Source organism: Desmodus rotundus, chromosome 8, assembly GCF_022682495.2.
Source record: "Desmodus rotundus isolate HL8 chromosome 8, HLdesRot8A.1, whole genome shotgun sequence".
NCBI lineage: Eukaryota > Metazoa > Chordata > Mammalia > Chiroptera > Phyllostomidae > Desmodus > Desmodus rotundus.
The window spans coordinates 42065591-42080765 of NC_071394.1; the positions used below are offsets into that span (position 1 = coordinate 42065591).

At 47.9% G+C, this 15175-nt stretch overlaps 1 long non-coding RNA gene across 2 annotated transcripts; it reads left to right on the forward strand.

Annotated features, from left to right (window-relative positions):
- Positions 1-921: 921 nt before the first annotated feature.
- LOC123480907 (uncharacterized) lies at positions 922-14603 on the forward strand. 2 transcript variants are annotated; one of them, XR_006657053.2, is made up of 4 exons: positions 922-1142; positions 5966-6122; positions 6384-6488; positions 12632-14603. It is a non-coding gene; the product is annotated as an uncharacterized lncRNA (long non-coding RNA). The 2 variants fall into 2 exon arrangements; XR_006657054.2 differs by lacking the exons at positions 922-1142; positions 12632-14603 and adding an exon at positions 6572-7441 and having other exon boundaries at positions 5793-6122.
- Positions 14604-15175: the final 572 nt, after the last annotated feature.

Genomic DNA, 15175 nt, shown 5'->3' on the forward strand with positions numbered 1-15175 from the left:
GTCACACAGGCCTTCTCCCAAACTCACCCATCAGATGATTCACCTCTCTATAAGCTTTCCACCCACCCCTCCACCATCCCCTAGGGAATAATGAAGAAAAAATAATCCTAGGTACACTCCATTAGAAGGGCTAAAATTTAAAAACCTGACAATACCAAGTGCTGATGAGGGAACTCACCCATTGCTGATGGGAGTGCAAAATAGTACAGTCACATTGGAAGACAGTTTCTAATGGAGCGAAATGCCCCAGCAATCCCTTACTCTTAAGTATTTATCCAAGAAAAATGAAAACATATGTCCACACAAAGGTCTGTACGTGAATGTTTATAGCAGTTTCATTCATAGTCACCAAAATCTGGAAACCACCCAAGTTGATGAATCTCAAAAGCATTGTGCTGAGTTAAAGGAGCTAGTTTCAAAGGGCCGTATACTATGTGATTCCATTTATACAATATTCTAGAGAGGACACAATTATAGGAACAAAAATAAGACCAGCAGCAGTTGCCAAGCATTGGGGATGGAGGGTGGGATTCGATAAGGGAACTTTTTGCGGTGATTGAAATAGTCAATATCACATTAATCACAGTGATTACCCAACTGCATGCGTTTGTTAAAATTCTTAGGACTGTGCATGTCTAATGAGTGAATATTCCTGTTGTAAATTGAACTTTAATAAACCTGAAACAAAACAAACAACAAAAATGGGAGTGTTGTGCTAGTTCTCAAATGTTATTGTGCTTCAGAATCACAAGGAAAGCCTGTAAAACAGACTGCTGACCCCACCCCAGAGTTTCTCATTCAGTGAGTCTGGGGTGGGGCCTGAGAACCTGCATTTCTGAGATGTTTCCAAGGGATGCTGATACGAGCAGAAGGGGACAAGGGTTCCTTCTTAGCTGGGTATTTGAGACAGCCCAGGGCAGGTGGTGGATTTCTGAGGGAGACCAGCCTTTTCATGGACAGCTGCACAAGTAAGGCTGGGAGTTTCCAAAAGGACAAGAGTGTTTGTTTTTCCAAAGGAGGAGAATAAGAAGGTAAGTAGCTCCAAACAACATCTACTCTGGAGGCACATCGGAGAAGCCAAAGAAAGCATTTCTCCAGGAAAGAGTTGGGAGTGCTGTCAGATGCTCACATGGGTCAAGAAGGTAAGGACTAAGGTGCCTTCACTAGATTTAGCAGCATGGAAGTCCCTGTGACCTTGGGATGACCACATCGAGAGACCAGGTCAAGTGTCAACAGTAGAGTCAGACTGCAGAGGGGTGGAGATGCCAGGTGGGCAAAAATACGGGGGGATTTACACAACCCATCCTGCAAGAGTGGAGCACATATGTATTTCTGTGGGGAGGTGTGACAGAGGAGTGTGGACTACATTTCTTTTTTTAATATGGGAGATCCTTAAGTGAGGAAAGGAGTCAGTAAATAAGAGGAGGTTGAAGACAGAAGAGAAAGAGTGTATCATCGAGGGAAGCCCTTGAGAAGGCAAGCCAGGGAGGGACCCAGAGCACAGATGGATCCAGTAGCTGCAGAAAAGCACAAGGTAGGCACAGGGGGGAAAGGTGGAGTGCAGATGTAGGTGAATCTGTACGTTTACCAGAGGGAAGTGAATGTTACTCCCATCTGCTGGCTTCTATTTGCCTGGGAGACGGTAACCAGTCAATCAAGGGAGGCCCTAATACACTGGGTTGAGAATTCAGTCTCCCAGGTCAGAGTGCAAACTTGCTGGATAATAATGGATGAGTGACTCCGGTGCTTAACCAATGTCTATAGAGGGGAAGAGTAATAGGACCTTTCTCCATGTAAAAGTGCTTAGAATTGTGCCTGAAACACCGCACGTGCTCAGCAAGTGTTTGCTCACTATGAGTAAAGAGTTTGAGGAGTGTAGAGAGTATTTGAAGTAAAGACTATTTTCCACAGAACTGCTAACAGGTCACAGATATTAAAGTTTAACCCTCTATCCAAAGAAGTGAAACCCTCATTAATTCGGTCACCAGCAGTCTAGGCAATCTGTGAAACGTCATTAACTGATCCTCTTCAACCTCACACGGAAGGTCACCTTTGTGTGTAAAACTCCGGGGGCCAGTGTGAGCACAAGTCCCAGATTCTCCCAACGCCTGAGCTACCACCCGCTGTGGGAACGTGAGCATTTTGCAGGCAAGGCCATTATTAAGGTCACCTCTAAAGTTCCATCAAGACCCAACACGTTGGTGTTTCAGAGGCTCAGAAGTGAGTCACTAGCCTACAGTTGGCACCTTCTAATGGATCCATTGTGTAAAACACCTGGAGAGAAAGGGGTCACTGGCCTTAGTTACCCTGGGAGGACCAAAGATGACTCTTCCCCCCACTCAGACCACCAGCCACCAGCCAAGGCCATGGATTAAGGACACTGCTTCCATTTCATATAACAAGTGATAACAAGTGAAAAAGGTAGAGCTTTTTAATTTTTTTTCCCCCTCAAAGCATTCTTTCCTCCATTCTGTGTGCCAGAGCTGAGCTTGCATTTCCAACGAGCTTTTTCTCCCTGGATTCTTCGGGCATGAGTAGGTGCAAGAGCTGCCCCAGGTGCGGGCTTCCATTTAATCACAGGAAAAGCAGACCTGCGGCAGTTCCTTTGTTCCTTTTCCAGAAGGGGAGGCTTTTCAGAGCTTCTGTTTTTTCCTTTATGACCTCTCACTTAGCAACTCGCTAAAAGGCAGTCACCACATTTCATCAGTTCTAGAATGCACATTTTCTTCGCATTTTAACATCCGGGAAATGGGGGTACATTTTTCAGTCCATGGCACCTTAGCTTTGTGTAATAGTTAAATTGCCCATCTGACAACCAATTCTATGTTTTGATAAACTATGGGGCTTGGTCTTCAGCAACTGCCTCAGTGCTGGGGCTTTGCTTACAAATGTTTTCCATATGTCTAACCAAGGCCCGGGGCATTTGATAGGATGCCCCCACATTATGGTGGAACACAAGAGTTAGACAGACTCAGTGACCTGCGCGAAGCCACAAGGTTAGTAAGTAGTAGAGTGGGATGGTGCAAAGTCACACTGCTTCCTGGGTCAGAATGATCAGCCAACCACATTCATGGACATCACAGAAATGAGTAAGGTTCACAGGGGGGTTTCAGCTTAAACTCTGTTACTCTGAATGGACATACACAGACACCCACGTGCAGGGAAATTTAGAGCCAGCTGTGGGCAGAGGCAGCCAGACAACTATTGCTTTGCCTGGGCCTCGGGGTTCTTGTAAATATGGTCATGGTAACAATGACCACCATTTCCTGAGGGCTTGCCTATAACTCGGTATGTGCCAAGCATTTCACCACATTGTCTTGTTTATTTCTCCAACATACCGTTTTCCTCATTAGAAACTGTTGCTTCGAATGTTTAAGTAACTCACCCAAGATTACAGATCTAATAAGTAACAGAACTAGAGTGTGACTCTGCCTGGTTGGCTCCAGGGAGCCAGCCCCATGCCATTCTGTCCCACCTGGCAAAGGAAGTAAGTGACCACGTGACCTCTGGGTCCTGTCCCTGAGAGGCAGTGATACTGCTTTCATGAATAAGTAGACAATGGGACTATGCTCGGCGACCATGCTGTATGGTGAGATATTTAAAAGTGATCTGGGGTTGGTGCCTTCTCAAAAAGTAAAACATAAAATGACCACATGATCCAGCAATTCCAACATAAGTGTATACTCAGAGAACTGAAAGCAGAGACCCAAATGGATATTTGCATACTAGTGTTCATAGCATCATTATTCACAGTAGCCAAAAAAGACGACAGCAACACAAATGTCCATCAACAGAGGAATGAATTCACAAAACGTGATACATACAGGGTGGGGCAAAAGTAGGCTTACCGTTGCTTCTATGGAAAATAATGTAATAATTAGTAAATAATAACACAAGGATAAACTCTTTTGTGTACTCACAACTGTAAACCTAGTTTTGCCCCAGGCTGTACTTGAAATGGAATATCATTCAGCCTTGAAGAGGAATGAAATTCTGACACATGCTCCAACGAGGCTGAATCTCAAAGACAATTATGCTAAGAGGAATCAGCCAGTCACAAAAGGACAAATGCTGTGTGATTCCACTGACAAGAAGTACCTAGAACAGGCCAATTCATATACACAGAAAGTAGAACAGAGGTTACCAGGAGCTGCAGGGACAGGAGGACAGGTGCAGACCTGTTGGGGAGGATGGGAAAGTTCTGGAGCCGGGAGGTGGTGACGGCTGCACAGCACTGCGAACGTACTTAGTGCCTCTGAGCTGTTCGGGGCATGTATACGCTACCACAACTTTTTAAACTGCCAAAAACCAAAAAATCAGGGACTAATCGTGCCACACCAAAGCAAGAACAGGCAACCTTTTGAGACGTGGGTGAAGACAGAGTAAGGAATCGTGTTCTGAAGTCTGTCCTGGAGACAGGTGAGGGAGGGCGTGAGGCGGGGAGAGGTGCTGGGAAGAGAGAAGATGGGACCCACAGAGGGTGTGAGTTCTGCTAGACAATCCCGGGCACAGACCCAGAGCATCTCAGAGCAGATGGCAAGTTCAGTCATGACAGCAAGGACCAAGCAGAGGGATTCCATGTGGTTGAGAAATAGACCATCCATCTCAGGACTCTGGGGCGTTACTTTAAAAACAAGGCACACAAGCCCTTTCACATACTAAACAATACCGTATCCTTCCTCAAACCGTAAATAAACATCTGTGCATCCTAGTTTTCCTTGCAAAGGAAGCTGCTGACTTATGAAGTCACTATTTGGCCTTCAGGAGACATTCAAGTAAGTAATCTAAAATGTTTACTCACACCAGATCCCAGATATCTGGATTATAGAGCGTGGTGGTGCTCACGATGAATGTGTGCTGAGCAGTGGGAAGGGCTTTGTGGGTGGCTTGAGGGCCTCTGTCCCCTGCAGAGAGGCCAGGTTGCCAGCTCACTGCCTTTCTGGATACCTTGCCTGCCTCCTGTTGAAACAAGCTGCACCCTGGTGGGACGCTTTCATACTGGTTTTACAGAGAAAGGAATAAAGTCCTCTGTTCAGAAGAATCAGGAAGGACTCTCGTATTCAACCCGTCTCAACTCTTGTTTGTGTGGGCGTTGTGGGTGGAGATGAGAAGGAAGATGAGACGGTGCACGTCTCATCTGGGTATCGTGGGGGCTGCGGAAGAGTCTGCACTGGTTTCGAGATTTATCAGAAAAACAAACAAAGGAAAGTATTCTCTGAAAATGTAGCAAAAGTCCCAACTCCGGATCAGAGGGCGATCTCACTTAGTCCCTCCTGTCTATTTCCGTTGGTCTGCATAAATCTAAGAACCAAACCAACTTAGTTCCTTGCAAACCTCGCCTGCCCAGTGCAGGCAGAGCCCGGAGCCCGGCTGGGTGGGGCTGTGGTGCGGGCAGCTGCCCGGCTGCTCCGTCTCGGCTTCCTCTCTCCAAAGTGAAGAGACTGGAATACACGGTTTCTAAGGGTGATGTGTGTGCAGTGCCTCCATTCATTTTGTGTTTATAATTTTTAATGATAAAGGTGATATACCAACAGTAAAATCCATGAAATGGATACAGTTAATCGCCTCTAAACTTACTATTCTCTTAGTTTTATATTTAAATGTTTTAGACCTTGCAGCATAACTGATTTAAGAAAGCATAAAGTTTCTGAAAAGTACTTAAAATCTTTCAGCTGGGTTTTTTAAGAAAAAAGATACTTATTAATACATTTGATGTTTTCCCCCCCACGGTGAAGCCCTTGTACTTTCTAACCTCCGAGGCCCTGTTCTGTGTCAGGATGGCGCCTGGTGAGTGCCATGGGCTGACTGGCGTCCCCTCCAATTCATCTGCTCAAGTCCTAACGTCCTGCCTCTGACAGTGACTGTATTGGAGGGTGACTGTATTGGAGGCAGCGTCTTTCAAGGAGGTAATTAAGTTAAATGAAGTCATGATGTTTAGGTCTAATGTGACTGGTGTTTTTATAAGGAGAGCTTAGGACACAGACACACCCAGAGGCGCCAGGGAGGGAAGACCCCGGCCGGGCCAGGGAGAAGGAGGGTCCAATGAGCAACGGACAGAGTCTCCTCAGAGGAAACCGCCCCTGCCACACCTGGATCTCCCAACACTCCTGGCCTCGAGCACTGTGAGAAAACAAATTCCCGTTCCTTAAGTCCCCCGTCTGTAGCGTTTGTGTGGCAGCCCCAGCAGCGTAGCACAGTGGGATGCAGCTGGCTCTGTTGGTGAAATACACTGATCACACTGAAAGGTCCCTGATGGCAAGGCCCTACCTCTAGTAATACCCAGGAAGACACCTACACACACGCACAGTTTCAGTGGCTAAAGGGCTATTAAGTTCTAACATGAGTGTGTTTTGCAACAATTTTTTTTTTTGATCCTGTAACAGAACAGGGGCTCGCAAAGCAACCACATCCTCTCCCTCAGCTGCTTCTCCCTTCCTGCCAGCCCACTGCTACACGCGAGATGCTCTGAGCGTGAGCCCAGGACAAGGGTAAGTGGAATACCTCCCTCAGCTGAGCCTGCCCCTTCAGTCCTATCAGAGGTTTGCTTAAGTCTATCCACTTTTCCCAAAAGGAGATGAGAAACATCTCACACAGCCCACAGCGCTGCCGCTTCTTCAGAGCAGCTGGAAGGAAGAAGCATTCTCCAGGGATCAGACCTTTGATGGCTCATTCCTCCAGTTTTGTCCTGACAAACACTGACAGACACAGTGATTTGGCAGCAGCAGCTAGAGCAGCCTCGTTCACCTGCCTAAAGGGGAGAATGTGCCCAGCAGCACAATAGTATTTGCTTTGAGATTTAAAGCTCCAGCTTCCCCTAGGCAGACCCCGGTATAGGGCTGGGTGGCTGCACAGACTCCTGTGACCTCCAGCACAGCATTAAACAGCAACAAAGAGTCAGGCTGCTGTACCTCAGGGGAGCAGGCCACCAGGCCCCTTGGTTTTCCGTGAGTATCACCAGGAGCCACCAAGAGTCGGGAAGGTAAATGATCCACCCTTTGCTCATTTTCTACAACGTTCTGAAGAGAGAATGGAGGCTGAAAGGGATGTGCCACTTCTGGACCAAACTGCATAAACAAGTTGCTGGAAACAGTTGCAGCCCAGCACCCGGGATGACTTCGAAGGGGTGGGGCGTAGAAAAGAGCATTAAACATAGTTCGCGCAGGAAAGGATGGGGCCTGGACATCCCTGAGGCTTTCTGGTCCATCAGACAACCAGTAACGGCACTTGGACAATTGCTGACAGGCACAGCAACTTTAGTGAACACCGACAACTGACTGCTGCGGTTACAACTCAGTTTCAGCTTTTGCCTCAGCCAGACAGTTCCTCCTCTTTCTCAGGGGGAACTCTCCCATGACCAAACTACCTCCTCTCATTAAAGATCAGCCTCTGCATTATCACTTCCTTTGCACTGTCACTGAGGCCGCAAAAATGATCCGGAGAGAGTAACACCCACTAGTCCTGCCCACTGGTGCTCCTCCAGCCTCCCCAGCGATGTCATGGTTTGCAGGGTTGGGGAGCCATTCGGTAGGCACTCCTCCAGGCCAGGGCTGACCTCTGCAAGCAGGTAGCAGAGAACGGTGCCAAAGCCCTCCGAAGGGGTCCTAATCTTGTGTATATTCAGAGTCAACGATAACACCTGCAATCTCAGAAGAAGGCCTTGACAAAGCAAAGGCAAAGGCTCCGTCTCTGTGGGTGTGCCTTCCACATACATCATCCCACTTACCCCTCACACATTTGTAAACTGTTCATCCCCCATCCTGTCCTGCAGAGGAAGCTCCCTCCCTCTGGCCTTTGCTCAATGTCACCTTCTCAGTGAAGCCCTCCCTGGTACCATGTGGCCTCACTTTCTGGCAGAGGTGGACAAACTGCCATATCAGCTGGCAACGTGGGACATGGAAACCATACAAAATTAGGTACAATGGGACCCACTAGGGAACAAACATGTGCTGTCTGCATTTTCTTCAAGAAAGGCTAGAAAAGCAAAGGCAAGTTAAAGGACCCATGAGAAAAGAGAAAGGTGACAGCTGATTCCAGGCTGTCAAAAGAAGAAAAACATAGGAAGAGGAGGTGAAATGAAAATAGGAACAGAGCTGGGGGTGGTGGAGCCCACCCCAACCCTGGAGCTTTCCTTAGCAGCAGATGGAGAAAGGAACAATTCATTCAGCTTCCGGGAGAGTCGGGGAAAGACAGAGAGCAACCAACATTTAAGAGGGCAGCCCTTTTAATAGCCTAAGAAAGTTCTGAGGGTTGGAGGGAGGATGGGACTTCAAGAGGTTGGGATGAGAAAGTTGGGGGTGGGGTGCTCCTCTAAAGAAGGGTCAAGGAGCCTGGGTCACACTGAAGACTAGCCCAGTGGAATAGAGAAGGAGCTCCATGCCTCTCTGAACGAGAGGTGCCTGCACAGCCAGACTATACAGGACCCACTGGTGCAGGTATTCCAGGGGTCCAGGGACCTGAGGGTTCGAGACCCACTGTGGGTACTTGGTTTAGCAAAGGAAAGAATTCAAATTTGAGCCAGCATAGAGTTTAAAGTATAAACATAGTGTTTAAAGTATGAATTAGTGAAGTAGTAAGACAGAGAGTGGGCTACTCCACAGACAGAGCAGCCCCCCTTTAGCAAATTTTTCTTCCTTTATTGGGGTTCATTTAATGGGAGGATAGAGTATTCAATAAGGGGGAAGAATAAGGAATATACTTAGGATCTTCCCGGGAGAGGGATGATTTCTCAGAGGACCTCGGTCAGCCATTTTGTTTCCTTATATGGGCTTTCTGTTTCCAATCATGGTGGTGTGGGAGGGCAGTGTCTCATTTAGCATGCTAATGTATTACAATGAATGAGCATATAATGAGGCTAGGGGTTACCATTAGGTGAAATTTGTCACCATGTTGGATGGAGCTAGTGTCGGCTGGTTTTAAGCCATAAATCCATAAACCCGGGGCAGGGGGTGGGGGTTGGGAAGGGGTGGTCTTTCTTCTTCCTGACAGTTCCTGTATCTTTTATCAACTGCAGCTGTTTTGCCACATACCCTATCTCACCACTGCTAAAGGGAGGTCAAGCTGGGCTTCACTGATGGCCGTTCCCAGAAGCTCTGAGCTAAAAGCTCCCCTTTTCCGATACCAGGACATACACAATGGGCAGGCTGCCCATAGCACCTTCCCTTGGCGTGTGGGCCCAGGATTCTTAGAGAAGGATGCAACGGATTCAAAATATGATGGTGGCCTTGCACCGTTGTGTGTTCGCCCACTTCCGGAGGTTCAAAGCTCTGTCCCGGGAAAGGTGCCTGGTTAGAAAGACACTTAAGGGTACTTGTGGTCATGGAGTGCACGACACCAGACTGAGGAGCTGCAGGATGGGGACCAGGTGGCAGCGCCAGCTGGCTGGAAAATCCAGCAGCATTCTGGGGACGGAAGACGTTCTTCTGGCAAAGAACTCCTTTATGGTGGTCTCAGAACCAGAATGCACGTGTGGCTTTCATGGAGAGAGGCTCTGGACTTGGACCCATGGTGAACTGGCCAGAAGGCAGGCTGAACTCACTAGAAGCATTGAAAGGCTTTTCCAGTACCTCTCAGAGCATTTGGTCCTCTTCGCTTAAGTTACTACTGAATTTAAGGTCATCCACTTGGGTGAAAGGACACGAGGCCTGGGATTTGCTTGAAAGTCTCCAGCAAACCAAAACAGGTTAGGGGAGGAGATAGGAGAAGCACGATGGGGTAAATATATTCGTTTTGGAGCTGGTGAGGGTTTCCAGGGAATTTGTGACACCCGTTGATGTCATCACAGTGACCCTTCCACACCAGACCAGCAGCAGCATCCGGGAATTCTAACAAGTTGCAAAGTCTCAGACTGAAGCAAGAAACCCCAAATCTACTAACGAAAAAACGTGGGGTGGGGCCGGGCAATCTGTGTTCTCAGAGGAGCCCTAGGGGCTTCTGCTCTGGGATGCTGATGCTTTCCCAAATTTAAGACCTCTTGCATTATATACCATTTTCTCTCCTCTAGTGTTTGTGTGATTATTTCCATAATAAAGGCTTTTTAAAACCATCCCCATGGACATATTTGTCTTTGAGTTGTTTATTTTTTACATCACTTGTCTTCAATTGCTTTTTAACTGTTGTTTTGATCTTTCCCTGAAGCCAGAACAAAAAGCCAGGAAGCAGATGCGACTAGGACCGGCTCCCTCTCTCCCTCCCAGCTTTGCAAATGTAAACTTCCTGTAAGAGGCGCCGGGCCGCCAACGCCACTCACACCTGCAGCGCCCTGTGTGCCGGGGGCGGGCGGCCCCGGAACTGCCGCCGTCCAGGTGCAGACCATTTTGGGGAGACCTTCCCCGGGTCTCGGCGCGCGCCAGACCTCTTAGAGCCGGGTCCCTCCCTGACCGCACTGCCACGCGTGGGTCCTGGGGCAGTCATTCGGCGCTCGCGAGAAACACCCCCCTGGACTGACTTTCAAAACTGCAACTAGCAAGGCAGGGGCACTCTGGTCTTTTCCGTTCTGCCCAGCCGAGGAAGGGAGTGCGACAAGGTGGAGGCCCGAGAACAGGGTGGCCCCTCCAGCACCGTTGTCTCCTCCCCTGTTCCCAGTCGTGGGAGGCAATGGACTGCCGCGGGAGGGCAAGGGTTAAGAGCAGGGGGCCATCTCCTTCTCCCTGCGCCCCTGCCCCCACCGCCTTGTGCTGTAAAACAATCCCTTTGTCTCCACTTTAAGACGTTAGCCTCAGGGGCCATTATAGGAAGGAAGGTAGCCGAGTTCTTTTATCTGCGAGAATCCATTAAGCTTGGCTTGGGTCAGCGGGCCTTTCGTCTCTGGGCTTCTGCGCGAGGGCACCCTGTGGGGACTCCTCCCCAGCGAGGTCCCAGAACCCCTCAGGAGCTGTGGGGGCAGTGGCAAGTAAGAAGCTCCCAAGCCAAGCAGGAGTTAAAATAGAGCCATGGAGCTCTGCTGAGCTGGGGGGAGGGACAGGAAGGCGGGGGTCCTCCAAAGCACCCAGTCACAGGCCTTTGGGCCCTCGGCAGGTCCTCCAGCACAATTCTGTAAGGAGTAAACTTTTCCAACGCCAGAGGGGAAAGGAGCCCCCCCCCCATGCGGAGGTGGTTGCATGCGCCTGCGCCTCAAGGGCAAGGGCACATGCACACGTGGGTTGTGGGTCGTGGGTCTGCATGTCCTCGTTGGGAGGGACTGCGTGGATATGTCTGCGCAGGGCCCCTGGATAGGCAAACACTAGCTCCCTGCATCTGGCTGTGGCCCTGCGGGACAGTGCGCGTTTTCCCACTGGGAAACGAAGAGGGCCCCTTACCTTCCTTAGCAAGCTGTGATGCAAAATGCCGGCTGGAAAGCCCTGGAAAGGCAGGAGAGGTTTCTCGTGGTTCATCAGAAAGTAATCCAACACCGGTTAATTATTAAATGCCCACTTTGCCGGTGTGCTCTCTTACCTGGTGCCCCATCCGAAAAACAAGCGAGGAAACACTGCTGGGCCCAAGGCCCGAGTGACCAGGGCGGCTAGGAATTCTGGTCTGGGGATCACAGGAAGCAGGGAGGTAGGTGGTGGGAGCCAGGCAGGGCCCTGGGAAGATCCAGTGTGATGCTTTAATGGCTCTTAGGGGGAGGGATAGTCCTTTTTTAAAATTGCCTACAATTCAGACTAAGAGAAGCAAAGGAGGCAGGACAAGCGACAGAACAAAACTCTTTAATTATCTGCTGTATCCAGGCCAGAGACAGAGTATCAAGTCTGGGAGTCAGTCTCCTGCTTGAAATCTCTGTGGAATGACCTTGTTTGGATCTTCTCCTGCTCTTTCCCCATGAATATAAATATTTTCTCCACTTGCCATATGTTACCCACGCACTTCCACAGACCCCACCGCCCCTGCCCTGCTGGGCTCCTTGCAGAAAGAGAGTCTGCCCTCCTCTCAACCTGGAGGGCAGGAGGAGGAGGGAGCAGTGTTGTTTAAGGGACAATGTCACTTTCCTCTTCGGCAAGATTCTTTGTCAATTGCTGGGGAAATAACTGACCTCAAGCTACCTCAGTCACAACCAATAGAAAAATGGAATGATGACGTGTTCGGCTGCTAAGGGAAGGCAGGCAGGAGAGCTGGAAAACAAAGGTGGTGGGGGATAGAGCTGACGTGAAAAATATGTAAAGCTTCGTGTTGGAATTCCTGTGAGACAGAAGAATTTCACTTAAACATACAGCAAAACAAAAAAACTAGTATTCTGTTGACTTGCCACATCTTTCAGTTTGCGGTCCTTAATTTATGCCTTTCCAGAGCTTAAAAGGAGAAACCCCAACACAGAGGCCCTTTAATACAGCTGCAGTCTTTTGGGTTCTCTGACCCTTAACTCACACAATGGTACTTCTTTCCAACATCCTCCACTCCACTGGCAGCCAGAATGACTCAGTGCTGTCTGCTTCAGGGGCCTAGGGGACGATTTGAAGTTCAGTGAGTATTGTTGGGGGCTTTTTGTTTGTAAGCAGTGGGAGAGAGTAGCAGGAGAGAAAGGAGGCCACTAGCAGGAACAAGAAAGCTGATGGTTACTGGACAGAAAGCCAAGGAGAAATTCATAAATTGCCGTTGCTTGGTTCTCTGGGAGAGATGCTGGTTAAGATGGTTTGTTAAAACAAATCTCATATTTCAGGCCACAAGATGTCCCATTTACGAAGCTGATCCTGTTCCAGGTTGGACCAATCAGGAAAAAAAATCAATAAGGACATTTGATGCCATCAGTGTGGCAACAAGCAAGAGCGATCGCTAACAGCAGCTCAGCGGGACCTCAAACACGAGCTCTGAGCCCCAACTGTGCGGCTGGTCTTGCGAAGTGGAGAGAAAAGAAGACTTTGGATGGAACAACTTCAGATGCTACAAAAACAGCCCAGCAGTTTTGCTGGTTCAGATTCCTCTAATGAGAGACTAAACCTGAATGAGGGATGGGTGAGTCCTGGCCAACAGTCACCACGTGGGAGAACTGAGGTCCTGGCTTCCCCTGGCTTAGCACAAATCAGAGGGTGAGGGGTGCTGTCAACGCGGCACAAACCCCTGTCCCCCAGGCAGAAGCAGCCACCAGAGCCCATACACGAATCTCCCAGCCGTCTCCACCTTCTTCATGGAGCTGTAAGAGGTGGTGGGTATGCATGCTCCATCATCTGGAGAGGAAAGCATGTCAGCGCGCAGAAGACATCTCGTGGCAGAGCGAAGGCTGGCAGAGCCCAATGGAAACTTTCAGCAGCAAACAACTAGTGTCACTGTGGGGATTTCCTCAGTAGCGTGATACATTTTTCTCAACTGGTATTTTTGAAATTTTTGGTCTGCTTTAAGAATACCTCAGGTAAACAGGTTAATAGGCATATTTCCTTTTTTAACATTTTTAAAAATGTGTGGATTTTTAGAGAGAGAAATATTGATTTGCTGTTTCACCTATCCATGCATTCATTGGTTGACTCCTGTATGTGCCCCAACCGGGGATTGAACCTGCAGCCTTGGCGTATGGGGATGACGCTCCAACCAACTGAGCTACCCTGCCAGGCCCTGCACATTTCCTAATCCCTTCAACCTCTCACAAGTACTTTCCAGGATCTGCTCGAGATTCATTCAAGTCATAGCCCAATTGGTAGCTAGCTGTACGTTACTACCAGTGGGGTGGTGTTAGAAAGAAAGCCCATTGAAAGAATTCTCTAGGTTTCATACTTATTGGAAGCTGTTGACCCTTATTTCATGCTAAGCTAGAGAGATTTTTTCCCACATACCATCCTTGAAAAGAGTTAGATCTGGACTAGTTTTGTTCTAGCTGCATCTAGAACTTTCATTCTAGAATCCAACAATTCTTCAATCACAAAATATTCTAAGTGTGCCTGTTCAGCATCCCCCACAAAGTCCACCTAAAGGTTCAAAGATGAAGCCTGGGAGTTGGCTGCCTGGTACTGGGAGTGGCTTTGCATCGAACATTCCATGTTCTCTTTCAGTCTCCCTGGTGACTCCTGCCATTCATTTTGCCAGGCTTAAGGTGAACTCTGCGGCTGCAATAGTTAGGAAGGCTAATTGGCTCATGTGAGGAGAATAAAACCTCTGGCTTGGCCTCGTTAGCCTTGCATTAAATCTAACATAGCAAAGTGTAATTGAATGGACATAGCTCTTGCCTGGAACATATTTGTAACTCACTAGAATTAAATTGGGTTCTAACTGAACATTGCCTCATTTGTGATATGTTCTGGAAAGAAAACAGAGAAATCAGACTGAGATGCCAATCAATATTCCAGATTTATGAAAATTAAATGCTTTTAAAGTACACGGTCTGGCAGAAGTAAGGCTTGCTTGAGCATGGTTGGGAGGGTAATAATAAGGGTGTAATAATTTATAGTTTTAATTTGAACATTTCACCTAAAATGTCACATGGTATGCTTGAGTGTGATGTTGTTATGTTACAGAATTGCATGCTTATAACTTTGTAATAAAAGGGGGGCGTTATTTGTGCCGGACCCTGTATATTTACAGGGCCCTGTATATTTATCATACAAATATTTGTTTAAATATTTTAAAGCACTGAATTTTATTATGTGTAAATTATGATTCTATTTCATTTAAAAATGCTTAGGTAAAGAGCTGAAAAGAAATACATCAAATAGTTTGAGTTTTTATTTAGATGGCAGAATTATGGGTAAGTGATTTTTTCTCATTTCAATTTTCCAAAATGTCAGTGAGTGATTACAGCTACTTTTAATGGAATAAAATACATGATCATTCTATAAACATTTATGAATACTCATGCATAAGAATCACTATTAAAAAGTGACTGAAGTGTAACTCCTGTGTTCTGGGAAAACAGTACCTTGAACACGGAGCACAAAGGAGAAGTAGAAGAAGGGAGGAGCAGCCGCTGAGTGCTTCCTGCCGCCTGATACGCATCTCACAGCATCACCTTGTTGAATTCCCCCTCCCGGAGAGGTGGACAACCACCAACCTTACATGGGGGGGATGAAGCTCCGAGCGCCATGCAAACTTCCCACCATCTTACTGGGAAAGGACACATGTAGACTCGGTTTTGCCTGCCCAGGAGGCTCTTTCTTCCTGCTACAGGGAACACAGAAAAACAGCAGAATCAACATTTAACAGGTTAGACAAGTAAATAAGTAATGTGTCAACACTGTATCCAACCAAAGGTTCTGTACTCAACAGTACAGCTGGGCTG